Source organism: Rhineura floridana, chromosome 3 (genome assembly GCF_030035675.1).
Source record: "Rhineura floridana isolate rRhiFlo1 chromosome 3, rRhiFlo1.hap2, whole genome shotgun sequence".
NCBI lineage: Eukaryota > Metazoa > Chordata > Lepidosauria > Squamata > Rhineuridae > Rhineura > Rhineura floridana.
The window spans coordinates 230,573,769-230,588,539 of NC_084482.1; the positions used below are offsets into that span (position 1 = coordinate 230,573,769).

Sequence of the window (14,771 nt, forward strand, 5' to 3'; positions counted from 1 at the left end):
GCATGCTGGGAGCGCCGGAGGAGCCCCTCTTCGTGCGCAGCGATATTGGCCAGCGCGGTTGCGCGGGGGGAGCCTCGAAAGAAAGGTGTGCAATTGGGGGCGGAGGGGAGGGGGAGGGGGAGGGCGGGAGAGGGCGAGGAGCCCCCTGAAGCGCCCCCGCCCCGCAGACCCTCCCGATCGGAGGCTGCAGCTCCGCCCCGTCCCGTCCGCCTCTCCCCTGGGCTGGGCTGGCTGTGGTGGGCCGGATCGAAGCATCCCTCGGAACATCTGCGGTTCCGCTGATGAATTTCGGGGCCTTCACCTTGGAGATGGAGGCGCCCCATAGTCGGAACAGAGCTAAGTAGGCAACAGTGCGCTAAATGGGCCGCTTCTGCATGTGTCCTCGTTTGTCCTTTGGTTCAGCTGCGATAGTTTGAATAGTGAGGCTCTTCTTCCAATACTGCCCTTCTGCCAGCGCTCCCCAGTTTCCTATCCTGTTAGAATTAAAGTCGCCGTTTAATTCCGGAAAGCCGAAACGTGGCCCTGCCCTCCTTGTTTTAGGGTAGCCCGGCAGACAAACTGTTTAGCCAGTGACGTTTTTCCTGAAATGGGTGCAGATTGGTGGGAGCTACTTCCCTCCCTCTATCTACATCAGGTGTAAGTGCCCTACCAAATCAGAGGGTGTTATCCAGTTTCTCCACACCACACACCTTTATGGCACATCCACAGTGTACATTGAAACATGTGGCTTCCTCCCAAGAGTCCTGGGAGTTGTAGTTTATGAAGGGTGCTGGGAATGTAGCGCAGTGAGGAAAAACTATTATCCAGGATTCATTGGGGGAAACCATGTGGTTTACATTTGTGTTGAATGTGCTTAAAATGTCTGGTTCTCTATCTCTTCCACCTCCAGAATGCTATTTTTTGTAGTCAGGCAACCAGAACTGTAGACAGTATTTACTAATAGGCCACCACTCACCATATGCCCAGAGGCACATATTACCACATTCTTCCAAGCTGCATAAGAAGTGGATTGGACTGTGAAAGACCAACCCAAATTGTGCTTGCATTTGGACAAATTTGTAGGGCAGTCCAATATCTCAGAGAGGAGGTCAGGTCTCCTGCTCTCCTGGTGCATTCGCTATAGCCGCCTGATTTCCCTGCTTTTTAAAGTTTGATAGGAATATTTGTTGGCTATAGGTACGTTCTGAAAGTGCAAGGTTTTTTGCCTATTAGTGAATTTCTCTGCTTTTTAATCCAGGAAGTGCGATCCTGTGCAAGTTTGCTGAGAATGGGGTGATCATTTGCATGCTTATTGAGTTCAGTGGCATTTACTCCCCTGCAATCATGCTTAGAATAGGTGGAACTGACTACAGGGGATGGGAAGGGGAGAAGGTGGAGGAGGGATGGGAGGAGGACAGGTTTGATCATTTGCATGTTTATTGAGTTCAGTGGGATTTACTCCCGTGCAATCATCATGCTTAGGATAGCTACAACTGACGGGGATGTAAAGAGGGCTGGAGTGGGCAGGGGAGGAGGAAGAAGGAAGAGGGCAGGGGAGGAGGAATGGAGAGGAGAGGGGAAAGGCAGGTCTGATAATTTGCATGCTTATTGAGTTCCATGGGATTTACTCCTATGCAGTCGTGGTTAGGATAGGTAAAACTGACCATGGGGTGGAAGAGGGGGAGGAGAGGGGGATGGGAAAGGAAGGGGGAGGGCAGGGCAGGTTTGATCATATGCTTGCTTATTGAGTTCAGTGGTATTTACTCCTGTGCAATCTTGCTTAAGACAGGTAAAATTGAGCCACTCTCACTGAAGGCCTTTCCACACTCCAAGCATTTATAAGTGAAAAAAATTCATTGAAAGCAGGTGGCTTCCTCCCAAGAGTCCTGGGAGTTGTAGTTTAAGGGTGCTGGAAATGTAGCGCAGTGAGGAAAAACTCTTTATCCAGGGTTCGTTTGGGGAAGCCATTTGCTTTACATTTGTGTTGAATGCGCTTTAAATGTCTGCTGTGATCATATACTTCTATCTTGTCTCCACTACGCTTTTTTTTCTACAGCAAAAATCCTCAAATGTTGTGACCCTGATCAATTTGGTTGCCCATTTCTCTACCGCTTCCACCTCTAGAATGCTATTTTTGTGGTCAAGCAGTAGGATCACATCTTAGATGTGTATAATGGCATTATGATATTGGCAGTTTTATTTTCAATCTGTGTCTTAATGATCTGTCACATGGAATCCACCAATTTCATAGCTATAACATCAGTATCTTAATTGAGGCATCTACTATGACCTCAAGGTATCTTTACTGCCAGTCACCACCGGTTCACTTAGGATTTTTCACTTCTGTACATCACTTTACACTTGCTTACATTTAATTGCATTTGCAATGCTTGGAGAGTTCCTTTTGGAGTTCCTCACAATCCCTCTTTATTTTAATCACCCTGAACTTGATATCAACAGTAAAGTTGGTTACCTCACTTCTCACCCCAAATCCATGTTGTTTAGAAACAATTTTAAAAGCACAGGTCCTAATCCTGATGATTGGCGGGGGGGGGCACTTCTTACATCCCTCCATTGGGAGAACTATTCATTTATTCCTGCTTTCTCCTTCCCTCGTATCCCATAATTGCTGTGTTGCACTCTGTGTTTGGCAATTCTGCCTTAAATAATATTTTCCACTTCTTTTCCCAGAACAGCTAATAGGCCTCTGATTTCCCGTTTACCTTCTGTGTCCTTTTGACTTTCAAATTGTAATACATTTGCCAGTCCATATGGTAACAAGTCTTTGAGAGAAGGTATATATTTTTTATAGAAGATCAGCAATGTCACATTTGGGTTGTTTTAAGACCTCTCCGGTAGATGCCATCTGGACCTGAGATGATTTGTGGACACTAAATGAAAAGATCCCGCTTGCCCCATCTCTCTTCAGAGTGCGAGTGGAGGGCAAATGATGTCCACGCCTTGCCTGGGAGTATTAATGAGGAAGGCAATTGTTTTCTTCTTCCAGATATGGGTTACCTTTGAGGAAGTGTCCTTGCACTTCACCAAGGATCAACGGGCTCAGCTGGATCCAGACTAGAGAGCTCTGTACAAGGAGATCGTGCGGGAGATTCATGAGATGGCAATTTATGCTGTTAGAATTAGGAGAGTTTAAGGATAGCCTTCTTACTCCCTTCCTGGCACCCCTGCTTTGCAAATCTGACCCACTATGCATTTCAGATTATCGGTAGAGCTGCCATCATTTCCTGCACCCCCTTTTCCCAGACAGGAGGACTCTGGGAGGCCAATTTAGTACTGACAGTTCTGGGATCCTAGGACAGCACCACCTGCGCTTCCCAGCCAGAGCCCTCTTTAACTTACTCTGTAAGGCGTTGCTGCCACTAATCTGAAGAGTCAGCTTTTCTTTAGCACCTCAAAATCGTTTTACCAGGTAGTGGGGAACCCACGTTTTAGCTCAAGTATCTACCTGATCCGATGTCACTACTTACCTCCAGGATATTGGTCCTCTCAGGTGTAAAGCTGTTTGGCTGGTCCACTGCAGGCTTTTTCCTGATGGTGGATGAGGCACAAAGGCTGCATATCACAGTCCACCTTTTAAGGATATTTCTTCCCACAGAAGTTTGCTGGGCACTGGGCAATTTTGGAACAATTCAAGCGGAACTCACGTAGTGCAAGTGCATGTGTGTTATGTGCCTTAAAGTCGACTATGACTTATGTCGACCCTCAGAATCAGTGACCTCCAGTAGCATCTATCCCAAACCTCCCTGTTCAGATCTTGTAAGTTCAAGTCTGTTGCTTCTTTTATGGCAACAATCCATCTCTTGTTGGCCTTCCGCTTTTTCTACTCCCTTCTGTTTTTCCCAGCGTTATTGTCTTTTCTAGTGAATCATGTCTTCTCATGGTGTGTCCAAAGTATGATAGCCTCAGTTTCATCATTTTAGCTTCTAGTGACAGTTCTGGTTTAATTTGTTCTAAACACCTAATTATTTGTCTTTTTCACAGTCCATAGTACCCGCAAAGCTCTACTCCAACACCACATTCCAAATGAGTTGATTTTTCTTTTCAGTGTCCAACTTTCACATCCATACATAGAGATCAGGAATACCATGGTCTGAAAGATCTTAACTTTGGTGTTCGGTGATCCATCTTTGCATATGAGGATCTTTTCTGATAGCTGCCCTCCCCAGTCCAAGACTTATTCTGATTTCTTCACTGTTGTCTCCAATTTGGGTAATGACTGTGCCGAGGTATTGATAATCCTTGACAAGTTCAATGTCCTCTTTGCCAACTTTAAAGTTACATATCTCTTCTGTTGTCATTACTTTAGTGTTCTTGACGTTCAGCTGTAGTCCTGCTTTTGTGCTTTCCTCTTTAACTTTCATCAACATTCATTTCAAATCATTACTGGTTTCTGCTAAGAGTATGGTATCATCTGCATTTATTTATTTATTTATTAGATTTATTAGTCAACCATCTGGCTGGTTGTCCAGCCACTCTGGGTGACGTACAAAATAAAAGCATGTAATTACATTAAAACATTAAAATCTCAACAGTAATAGTAAAACCTAGCCCACCCCAAAAGCCTGTCTGAAGAGCCAGGTCTTCAACCCCTGGCGGAAGCTCATCATAGAGGGTGCATGGTGGAGATCATTTGGGAGGGAATTCCACAAAGTGAGGGCCACAATTGAAACAGCCCTCTCCCTAGTATTCACCACTGTACCTGTTTTAACTGGTGGGATGGAGAGAAGGCCTTTTGAGGTTGATCTTGTTGAGCAGCATCTCTAATGATGATGGAGGCACTCTTTCAAATAGACTGGGCTGAAACCATGCAGGGTTTTAAAGGTTAAAACCAACACCATGAATTGGGCCTGGAAAATAACTGGTAAACGGTGTAACTCCTTTAACACTGGAGTAATGTGATCTTGCCGGAGGCTACCTTTAATCAGGCAGGCTGCCATATTCTGTACCAGTTGCAGCTTCTGGACCATTTTCAAGGGTAACCCCGCATATCTTCAATTATTGATATTTCTCCCTCCAGTTTTCACACTTCCTGCATCTTCTTCCAATCCATCTTTCTATATGATATGTTCTACATATAGATTAAACAAATAGAGTGTCGTGTTGCAGGTAAATGTGATGTTCCTGTATTAATGTAAATATGGTAAGTGCTGTTTGTATAGAAGATATATGGTAAGTGGAGTGAAAGAGGAGGGGGGAGTAGATGACCGGTAGAATGCTGGATGATTGGCTGAGCGTTTGAATGGCTGGGAGTATAAATGGAAGGATGACAGTTGAATCTGTGTGGATGTTAGTCGGTGGATGTTAGTCGGTGGATGTTAGTGGTGGATGTTAGTAGGTGGAAGTCAGTTGGTGAATGTGAGAGAAAGAAGGTGTTTGGTAGCGGATGTTAGGAGAGTGTGGAGAAAGAGGGAATTGGAGTTCTAGTTAATAATAAGTCAAGTATCACAGGAATAGATGAAACCATATGCTTACGTACCATTATAAAAGTAATCTTGTTATTTCTGATATTTAATAAATACTATTTTGGTTTACCGAAGGCCTGATCCTTGGCTGGGGTTTTCACAGACCAGAAGGGAGGGCAAGGAAATTACCAAGGCTGAAGGGAAACAGTAACGAATGGTGGCAGTGATGAAGAGGAGATTATAACATTCATAAGTAACTAGAGCAACCCTGAGTTATATGAGTTATCTATGTAGATGCAAAGGGGTTGGGAACAGCATAAGCACAGAGTCACATAAGTAACCAGATAGAGAGAGGCTCAGACAAAGTCTCTGGGAACATTGGTTATAGGACGTGACTGGTGGTGCTGCCTAGCAGAGGGATCTAGTGAGATCTGTGCTAGAGCGGAGAGAGAAACCATAAAAAATGACAGTCCGGACTGGTGGAGTCCCTGGTGGTGCCTAGTGAAAGGTAGTAGCCACAAGAAGGTAGGAACCTGACAGGGAAGGGCGTCACAGTAACATTTTGCGAGGGAGGGAGGTGATGCGAGCTGCCCTCTGGGCAGTGGAAAGGGCCATGTTTCTGTCAGACAGGATACATCCTATGTTTGTAAATTCCAGCTGTGCATAAGTACTGGGCTGTCCAGCTTAAATGGAGGAACAAGAGAGCAGATTTTCTTTGGAATTGTGTGTCTCTTTTCACAACCTGCTAAACTAACTCCGTACAAGGCCTCGAGCTTTGACAGGTAAACTCTGATATCAACAGAGCTCCCAGAAATATGTTTTCAAAGTACAAATCCTAATATATTCACAGGATTTCTCCACAGCATTTTATCTCCTTTCTGTTTCATTTCATCAGGATACATCTGGGGGTCCAAGGCTGAGGGAGAAGCATCTGAAGTATCACTGGAAAAAGCTGAGGAGCAGATGCAGGAGCAGAAACTGAGGAGTCAAGATGGAGCAAAGAGACAAGAGGAGAGAGAGACTCACACAGGGGACAAACCTCATAAATGCTTGGTGTGGAAAGAGCTTCAGGTGGAGTAGCCACCTTACTTCGCATCAAAGAACTCACACAGGAGACAAACCTTATAAATGCTTCGAGTGTGGAAAGAGCTTCAGGTGGAGTAGCCACCTTACTTCGCATCAAAGAACTCACACAGGAGACAAACCTTATAAGTGCTTTGAGTGTGGAAAGAGCTTCAGTGACAGTAGCACCCTTACTTCGCATCAAAGAACTCACACAGGAGACAAACCCTATAAATGCTTGGAGTGTGGAAAGAGCTTCAGTTGGAGTAGCACCCTTACTTCGCATCAAAGAAGTCACACAGGGGACAAACGTTATAAATGCTTTGAGTGTGGAAAGGGCTTCAGTGACAGTAGAACCCTTACTTCGCATCAAAGAACTCACACAGGAGACAAACCTTATAAATGCTTGGAGTGTGGAAAGAGCTTCAGTTGGAGTAGCACCCTTACTTCACATCAAAGAATTCACACAGGAGACAAACCTTATAAATGTTTGGAGTGTGGAAAGGACTTCAGTCGGAGTGACCACCTTACAATGCATCATAGAACTCACACAGGAGACAAACCTCTTAAATGCTTGGAGTGTGGAAAGAGCTTCAGTCAGAGTAGCACCCTTACTTTGCATCAAAGAATTCACACAGGAGACAAACCTTTTAAATGCTTGGAGTGTGGAAAGGGCTTCAGTGACCGTAGCTCCCTTACTTATCATCAAAGGACTCATACAGGGGACAAACCTTATAAATGCTTGGAGTGTGGAAAGAGCTTCAGTGACAATAGCAACCTTACATCGCATCAAAGAATTCACACAGGGGAAAAACCTTATAAATGTTTGGAGTGTGGAAAGGACTTCAGTCGGAGTGACCACCTTACAATGCATCAAAGAACTCACACAGGAGACAAACCTCTTAAATGCTTGGAGTGTGGAAAGAGCTTCAGTCAGAGTAGCCACCTTACTTCGCATCAAAGAATTCACACAGGGGAAAAACCTTTTAAATGCTTGGCGTGTGGAAAGGGCTTCAGTGACCGTAGCACCCTTACTTCTCATAAAAGAACTCATACAGGGGACAAACCTTATAAATGCTTGGAGTGTGGAAAGAGCTTTAGTCAGAGTAGCCACCTTACTTTGCATCAAAGAAGTCACACAGGGGACAAACCTTATCAATGCTTTCAGTGCGGAAAGAGCTTCAGTCGGGGTAGCCACCTTAATTTGCATCACAGAACTCATACAGGGGAGAAACCTTATAAATGCTTTGAGTGTGGAAAAAGCTTCAGTGTCAGTAGCAGCCTTTCTTCGCATCAAAGAACTCACACAGGGGACAAACCTTTTAAATGCTTTGAGTGTGGAAAAAGCTTCAGTCAGAGTGGCACCTTTACTTCGCATCAAAGAACTCACTCAGGGGACAAACCTTATAAATGCTTGGAGTGTGGAAAGAGCTTCAGTCAGAGTAGCACCCTTACTTCGCATCACAGAATGCATACAGGGAACTAATCTTATACATGCTTGTAGTGTTGAAAGACCTTTTGTCAGAATAGCTACCTTCAGTCACATCAAAAGATCCTTTTAAGGGAAGAGATGTATAAATGCTTTGAATGTGGAAAGAACTTTAAGCAGAGTTCTGCTCTTTCTCTGCATCGAAGGATCCATACGGGGAAGCCGGGCTTCAAACAAGATTTTTATGGGGAGTTTCAGACCCCCAACAATGTCCTTCTCTTAGCTTAACCACAAACTGTTCCACTTCCCTTCAGCCCATGCCATAGAGTTGGAATCGTGGAGTGGGAGTCGGAAGCAATTTTGGGTGGAGTTGGTAGAAATGTACCGAGTCCAACTCCGGCTTCAAAATAAAATTAATATTTTAATAGAATAGTTACAGGAAGCATGAAAATCATGATAATCTTGGCAGAAAGTGGGATTCTGGGTGTGGTTATTTTTCCCGTCCCCTCCAAGGGTGAAATAATGTTTGCATTTACTTACACCAACCTCTGTGCCTTTCTTTCCTTTGGTCTTGTTTCCCAAAACACAGAACTCACCCAATCTTGACAGGACATAAAAAAACCCATTTTATTGGGCCGCAGGGGCTAAGTCCGAGGTTGGATTTGCGCTGAACCATTTCCATTCCATCAGCATAAAAATGGGGGCTGTATCGGTGAGGTTCTCTTCATTCAAAGGGATTGGTACAAGGGCAACACCTCCCTCCCCATGGATAGGGAGTAGGGAGCATATCCAACAGTTACTCACACTAGAGTGAAAGAGACCAACATGTATATAAAGAAACACCCCCCTTTCCCCATTTTCCAGAATTATTTTGGCAACTCTTCAAGATTCCATTGTCACTTATCTTCCTCAATCCAGCAGGAGTTTTAGGTATCACCACCCACAATGATTCTGTGGAGGAGTCCACCTCTTTTGGGGTTTCAAGCTTGCTGGATTCAATGCCTTCTTTCACATATAGAGAGACACCGCCACCAATATGTCCTTCCCTGTCCTTCCTATATAGTTTATATCCAGGGATAACCATATCCCACTGGTTTTCTCCATTCCACCAGGTCTCTGTTATGCTCACTATATCAATGCTCTTCTCTAAGACCAAGCACTCCCTGAAGGAAGTGGTCCCGAATTACCAGACTTGGTACAGGACAGCAAAGCAGAAGGAGGGGTAAATCAGTTGGAATGGTCGGAGGAGGTGGAGGAAGAAGTCAAATGTTGAAGGAAAAACTTTCCAGACCAAGATTGTGCTCCAATGACAGAGGTTTATTGATCAATAACATAAATACAAGTATGCATAATGGGAGAGGAAGCTCTCTCGAACTTCACTCTGCCAATCAACAGGAAAACATTGCTTTTTATAGTGAGTTATGCATCATACATACATTGTACCTTATGACCCCTTGGGGCCAATCCCTACCCAAGCATCCTCCCCTGAGGGCAGGTACCTGGTCCCAGTGTCTCAAACTGTTTATGTCCGTTTAGAGAAAGAGGAAGGGCCCTTTGCCCATGTTCTGACATCTCACAAGGTACAAAACAAGACACCCAAACACATCTGAAGAAGAGTTATAGTTCTAACTTTTACTCAATACAATTTCAGCATATGTGGTGTTCTCCTAAGAAACATTCTTACAACAGTTCCTCTTTTTCTTTAACACTGAGCTGCCTTGATTGTGGCTCCGGAAACATGCTAACCACAAACCGCAATCTCTTCTGACAAAATGTTAGGAGAACATCTAAACAACAACAAAAACTTCCCTATTATATTGAACACTGCAAACAATATATTTTAGCCATATTAAACTAAACAGAGTAAATATTTTGACCTGAGGGAATAAAATCAAAATTCCTTCCACAATCCTTCCTTTTGAACCGGAGAATTTCGATTTCAATTCATCCTGATCAGAAGGATAATTCCACCCAGAAAGATCCATGACTTGGAAACATTTGCGACAGGCTTTTCCTGGAGGACATGGACAAATGGGAACTTCAACTTGACTGGGAGGTACATCCCCATATTTTAGTCTCCAGTTCCTAGCTCTTGCCCATATGGTGGTACGAGGTACACCATAAACCATTCCAGCTACTGCTGAACTCATGGTATTATTTATTACTGCCTCTACAGCACACTGCAAAGCTTACCAGCTATAGTCACAACGATGTCAAGTTTTCTTCTTTGGTTTTAACGCATTTATGCTCACTGGACCTATAGGAACTAATGGAATTCTTTTTACAGGTTCAGTTTGAGTTCCCTGATCTATTTTGAACGGTTTATCTCTTATTTCAGCCAATAGATTTAAATTGTCATTCTGGATAATATCCTCATTGAGTGTTCTGTCGGTGATGTTACAACTGGTCTCTTCACCACTGGAATCAGGAAGATCCTCAGCCTGTTTATTCATATTATCCTAAAACAATAAAGCTTTAAATTAGGAAGATTTAAGAGACAACAAGGAGGGTAGCACCATCTTAGGAGTTCACCTACCCTGTTGAATCCCCTTCCCTTCTTGGAATAATAAAGAATATAATCCTATAAGTGCTCTGATCCAGTAGGCTCTCTGAGTCTGGAAGACATATAAGCCTCTTTCCATTCTGGGAGAGCCCAACACTCCAACCCCTTATTCTTCTTCTGAAGCTTCAGACAGATTGTCTTCTGAACCTGAGCTTGACCCTGATTCTGAGATTTTCCCAAGTTCCTCTTTTTCTATGGGGGAAAGATGATTGGTTGATTCTGACATAGTGTCAATAATTTGTGGATCCTTGAGATTATTCTCCTGGCATAAACTTGAGGACATGCTCTTCATGGAAACAAAGATGGGGGGTGCCTTTTCTTATCTTGATCAGTATTTCTCAATTTGAGACCTTCCTTTACACAGCAATTTAAGAGTTTCCATCCTCCACAAATTATTGCCACTACCATTACTATGCAGACCACCCCATACAAAATGACACTTTCTAAATATTTAAAAATCCCCCAAAACCATGAACCAATACTCCAACCAACATCCCATCCAATGTTTGATTCTCCAATGTCTTTGACTTCTTTCCCTGCCTGCAAGATGTTCTTGGTTATGTCTGACAATTGAGATGCATTATCAGGAATGAACACACAACACTTAGTTCCTACAACCGAACAGAATCTGCCCTGATCTGCCAATAAATGAGACTCTGTTCTGGAGTATCATCATTCTCATGGAGTGCATTTCGACACGAATTGCTGTAAGGGCTGTAGCCGTTTAAGAACATAAGAACATAAGAAGAGCCTGCTGAATCAGGCCAGTGGCCCATCTAGTCCAGCATCCTGTTCTCACAGTGGCCAACCAGGTGCCTGGGGGAAGCCCGCAAGCAGGACCCGAGTGCAAGAACACTCTCCCCTCCTGAGGCTTCCGGCAACTGGTTTTCAGAAGCATGCTGCCTCTGACTAGGGTGGCAGAGCACAGCCATCATGGCTAGTAGCCATTGATAGCCCTGTCCTCCATGAATTTGTCTAATCTTCTTTTAAAGCCGTCCAAGCTGGTGGCCATTACTGCACCTTGTGGGAGCAAATTCCATAGTTTAACTATGCGCTGAGTAAAGAAGTACTTCCTTTTGTCTGTCCTGAATCTTCCAACATTCAGCTTCTTTGAATGTCCACGAGTTCTAGTATTATGAGAGAGGGAGAAGAACTTTTCTCTATCCACTTTCTCAATGCCATGCATCATTTTATACACTTCTATCATGTCTCCTCTGACCCGCCTTTTCTCTAAACTAAAAAGCCCCAAATGCTGCAACCTTTCCTCGTAAGGGAGTCGCTCCATCCCCTTGATCATTCTGGTTGCCCTCTTCTGAACCTTTTCCAACTCTATCATATCCTTTATGAGATGAGGCGACCAGAACTGTACACAGTATTCCAAATGCGGCCGCACCATAGATTTATACAACAGCATTATGATATTGGCTGTTTTATTTTCAATACCTTTCCTAATTATCGCTAGCATGGAATTTGCCTTTTTCACAGCTGCCGCACACTGGGTCGACATTTTCATCGTGCTGTCCACTACAACCCCGAGGTCTCTCTCCTGGTCGGTCACCGCCAGTTCAGACCCCATGAGCGTATATGTGAAATTCAGATTTTTTGCTCCAATATGCATAATTTTACACTTGTTTATATTGAATTGCATTTCCCATTTTTCTGCCTATTCACTCAGTTTGGAGAGATCTTTTTGGAGCTCTTCACAATCCCTTTTTGTTTTAACAACCCTGAACAATTTAGTGTCGTCAGCAAACTTGGCCACTTCACTGCTCACTCCTAATTCTAGGTCATTAATGAACAAGTTGAAAAGTACAGGTCCCAATACCGATCCTTGAGGGACTCCACTTTCTACAGCCCTCCATTGGGAGAACAGTCCGTTTATTCCTACTCTCTGCTTTCTGCTTCTTAACCAATTCCTTATCCACAAGAGGACCTCTCCTCTTATTCCATGACTGCTAAGCTTCCTCAGAAGTCTTTGGTGAGGTACCTTGTCAAACGCTTTTTGAAAGTCTAAGTACACTATGTCCACTGGATCACCTCTATCTATATGCTTGTTGACACTCTCAAAGAATTCTAATAGGTTACTGAGACAGGACTTTCCCTTGCAGAAGCCATGCTGGCTCTGCTTCAGCAAGGCTTGTTCTTCTATGTGCTTAGTTAATCTAGCTTTAATCATACTTTCTACCAGTTTTCCAGGGACAGAAGTTAAGCTAACTGGCCTGTAATTTCCGGGATCCCCTCTGGATCCCTTTTTGAAGATTGGCGTTACATTTGCCACTTTCCAGTCCTCAGGCACAGAGGAGGACCCAAGGGACAAGTTACATATTTTAGTTAGCAGATCAGCAATTTCACATTTGAGTTCTTTGAGAACTCTCGGGTGGATGCCATCCGGGCCCGGTGATTTGTCAGTTTTTATATTGTCCATTAAGCCTAGAACTTCCTCTCTCGTTACCATTATTTGTCTCAGTTCCTCAGAATCCCTTCCTGCAAATGTTAGTTCAGGGTCAGGGATCTATATCTATATCTTCCACTGTGAAGACAGATGCAAAGAATTCATTTAGCTTCTCTGCAATCTCCTTATCGTTCTTTAGTACACCTTTGACTCCCTTATCATCCAAGGGTCCAATCGCCTCCCTAGATGGTCTCCTGCTTTGAATGTATTTATAGAATTTTTTGTTGTTGGTTTTTATGTTCTTAGCAATGTGCTCCTCAAATTCTTTTTTAGAATCCCTTATTGTCTTCTTGCATTTCTTTTGCCAGACTTTGTGTTCTTTTTTATTTTCTTCATTCGGACAAGACTTCCATTTTCTGAAGGAAGACTTTTTGCCTCTAAGAGCTTCCTTGACTTTGCTCGTTAACCATGCTGGCATCTTCTTGGCCCTGGCGGTACCTTTTCTGATCTGCGGTATGCACTCCAGTTGAGCTTCTAATATAGTGTTTTTAAACAACTTCCAAGCATTTTTGTGTGATGTGACCCTCTGGACTTTGTTTTTCAACTTTCTTTTTACCAATCCCCTCATTTTTGTGAAATTTCCTCTTTCGAAGTCAAATGTGACCGTGTTGGATTTTCTTGGCAATTGGCCATTTACATGTATGTTTAATTTAATAGTACTGTGGTCACTGCTCCCAATCGGTTCAACAACACTTACATCTCGCACCAGGTCCCGGTCCCTACTGAGGATTAAATCCAGGGTTGCCGTCCCTCTGGTCGGTTCCATGACCAACTGGTCTTGGGAATAGTCATTTAGAATATCTAGAAACTTTGCTTCTTTGTCATGACTGGAACACATATGCGGCCAGTCTATGTCCGGGTAGTTGAAGTCACCCATTACTACCACATTTCCTAGTTTGGATGCTTCCTCAATTTCATATCTCATCTCAAGGTCTCCCTGAGCATTTTGATCAGGGGGACGATAGATCGTTCCCAGTATTAAGTCCCTTCTGGGGCATGGTATCACCACCCACAACGATTCTGTGGAGGAGTCCGCCTCTTTTGGGGTTTCGAGCTTGCTGGATTCAATGCCTTCTTTCACGTATAGAGCGACTCCGCCACCAATACGTCCTTCCCTGTCCTTCCAATATAGTTTATATCCAGGGATAACCGTATCCCACTGGTTTTCTCCATTCCACCAGGTCTCCGTTATGCTCACTATATCAATGCTCTCCTCTAAGACCAAGCACTCCAGTTCTCCCATCTTGGTTCGCAGGCTCCTAGCATTAGCGTACAGGCACTTGTAAGCAGTGTCTCTCTTCAAGTGTCTTTGGCACTTGTGGTTTGACCTGTGGTAATTTTGCTCTTCTGAATTTATATCCTGTGCCCCTGCTCTCACAATGCCTACTTCTAGGCCTACCCCTTTTAAAATTTCATCATTTCTTTGGTCTTTATCCCAGGGGGGATGTTTATTCCGAACCGGACCTTTCTCAGCTCCTGTCGGGTTTCCCCCCTCAGTCAGTTTAAAAGCTGCTCTGCTACCTTTTTAATTTTAAGTGCCAGCAGTCTGGTTCCATTCTGGTTCAAGTGGAGCCCATCCCTTTTGTACAGGCCCGGCTTGTTTTGCTACTACATCTATTATCTGTCCCAAGCGCCTGATTTCTCTTAAAGAATAAGCAACTGGTGCTGATGGAAAAAAGAAAGACAATGCTGTCTCACTCATGGGTCCCCATGATTTTTGGAATCTTTTGACACGTGATCTAGGAATAGAAGCCTCTGAGCATCTTCTATTCCGTAATTTAGGAAATTCTGTGCTGTTTGTATGATGCATAGCAGGAATTAGATAAGACAGATAGCATGATCCGGTCCATCCATTTGGTAACC

At 43.8% G+C, this 14,771-nt stretch overlaps 1 pseudogene; it reads left to right on the forward strand.

Annotated features, from left to right (window-relative positions):
* On the forward strand, nucleotides 1–8,323 carry LOC133381892 (zinc finger protein 665-like; annotated as a pseudogene).
* Nucleotides 8,324–14,771: the final 6,448 nt, after the last annotated feature.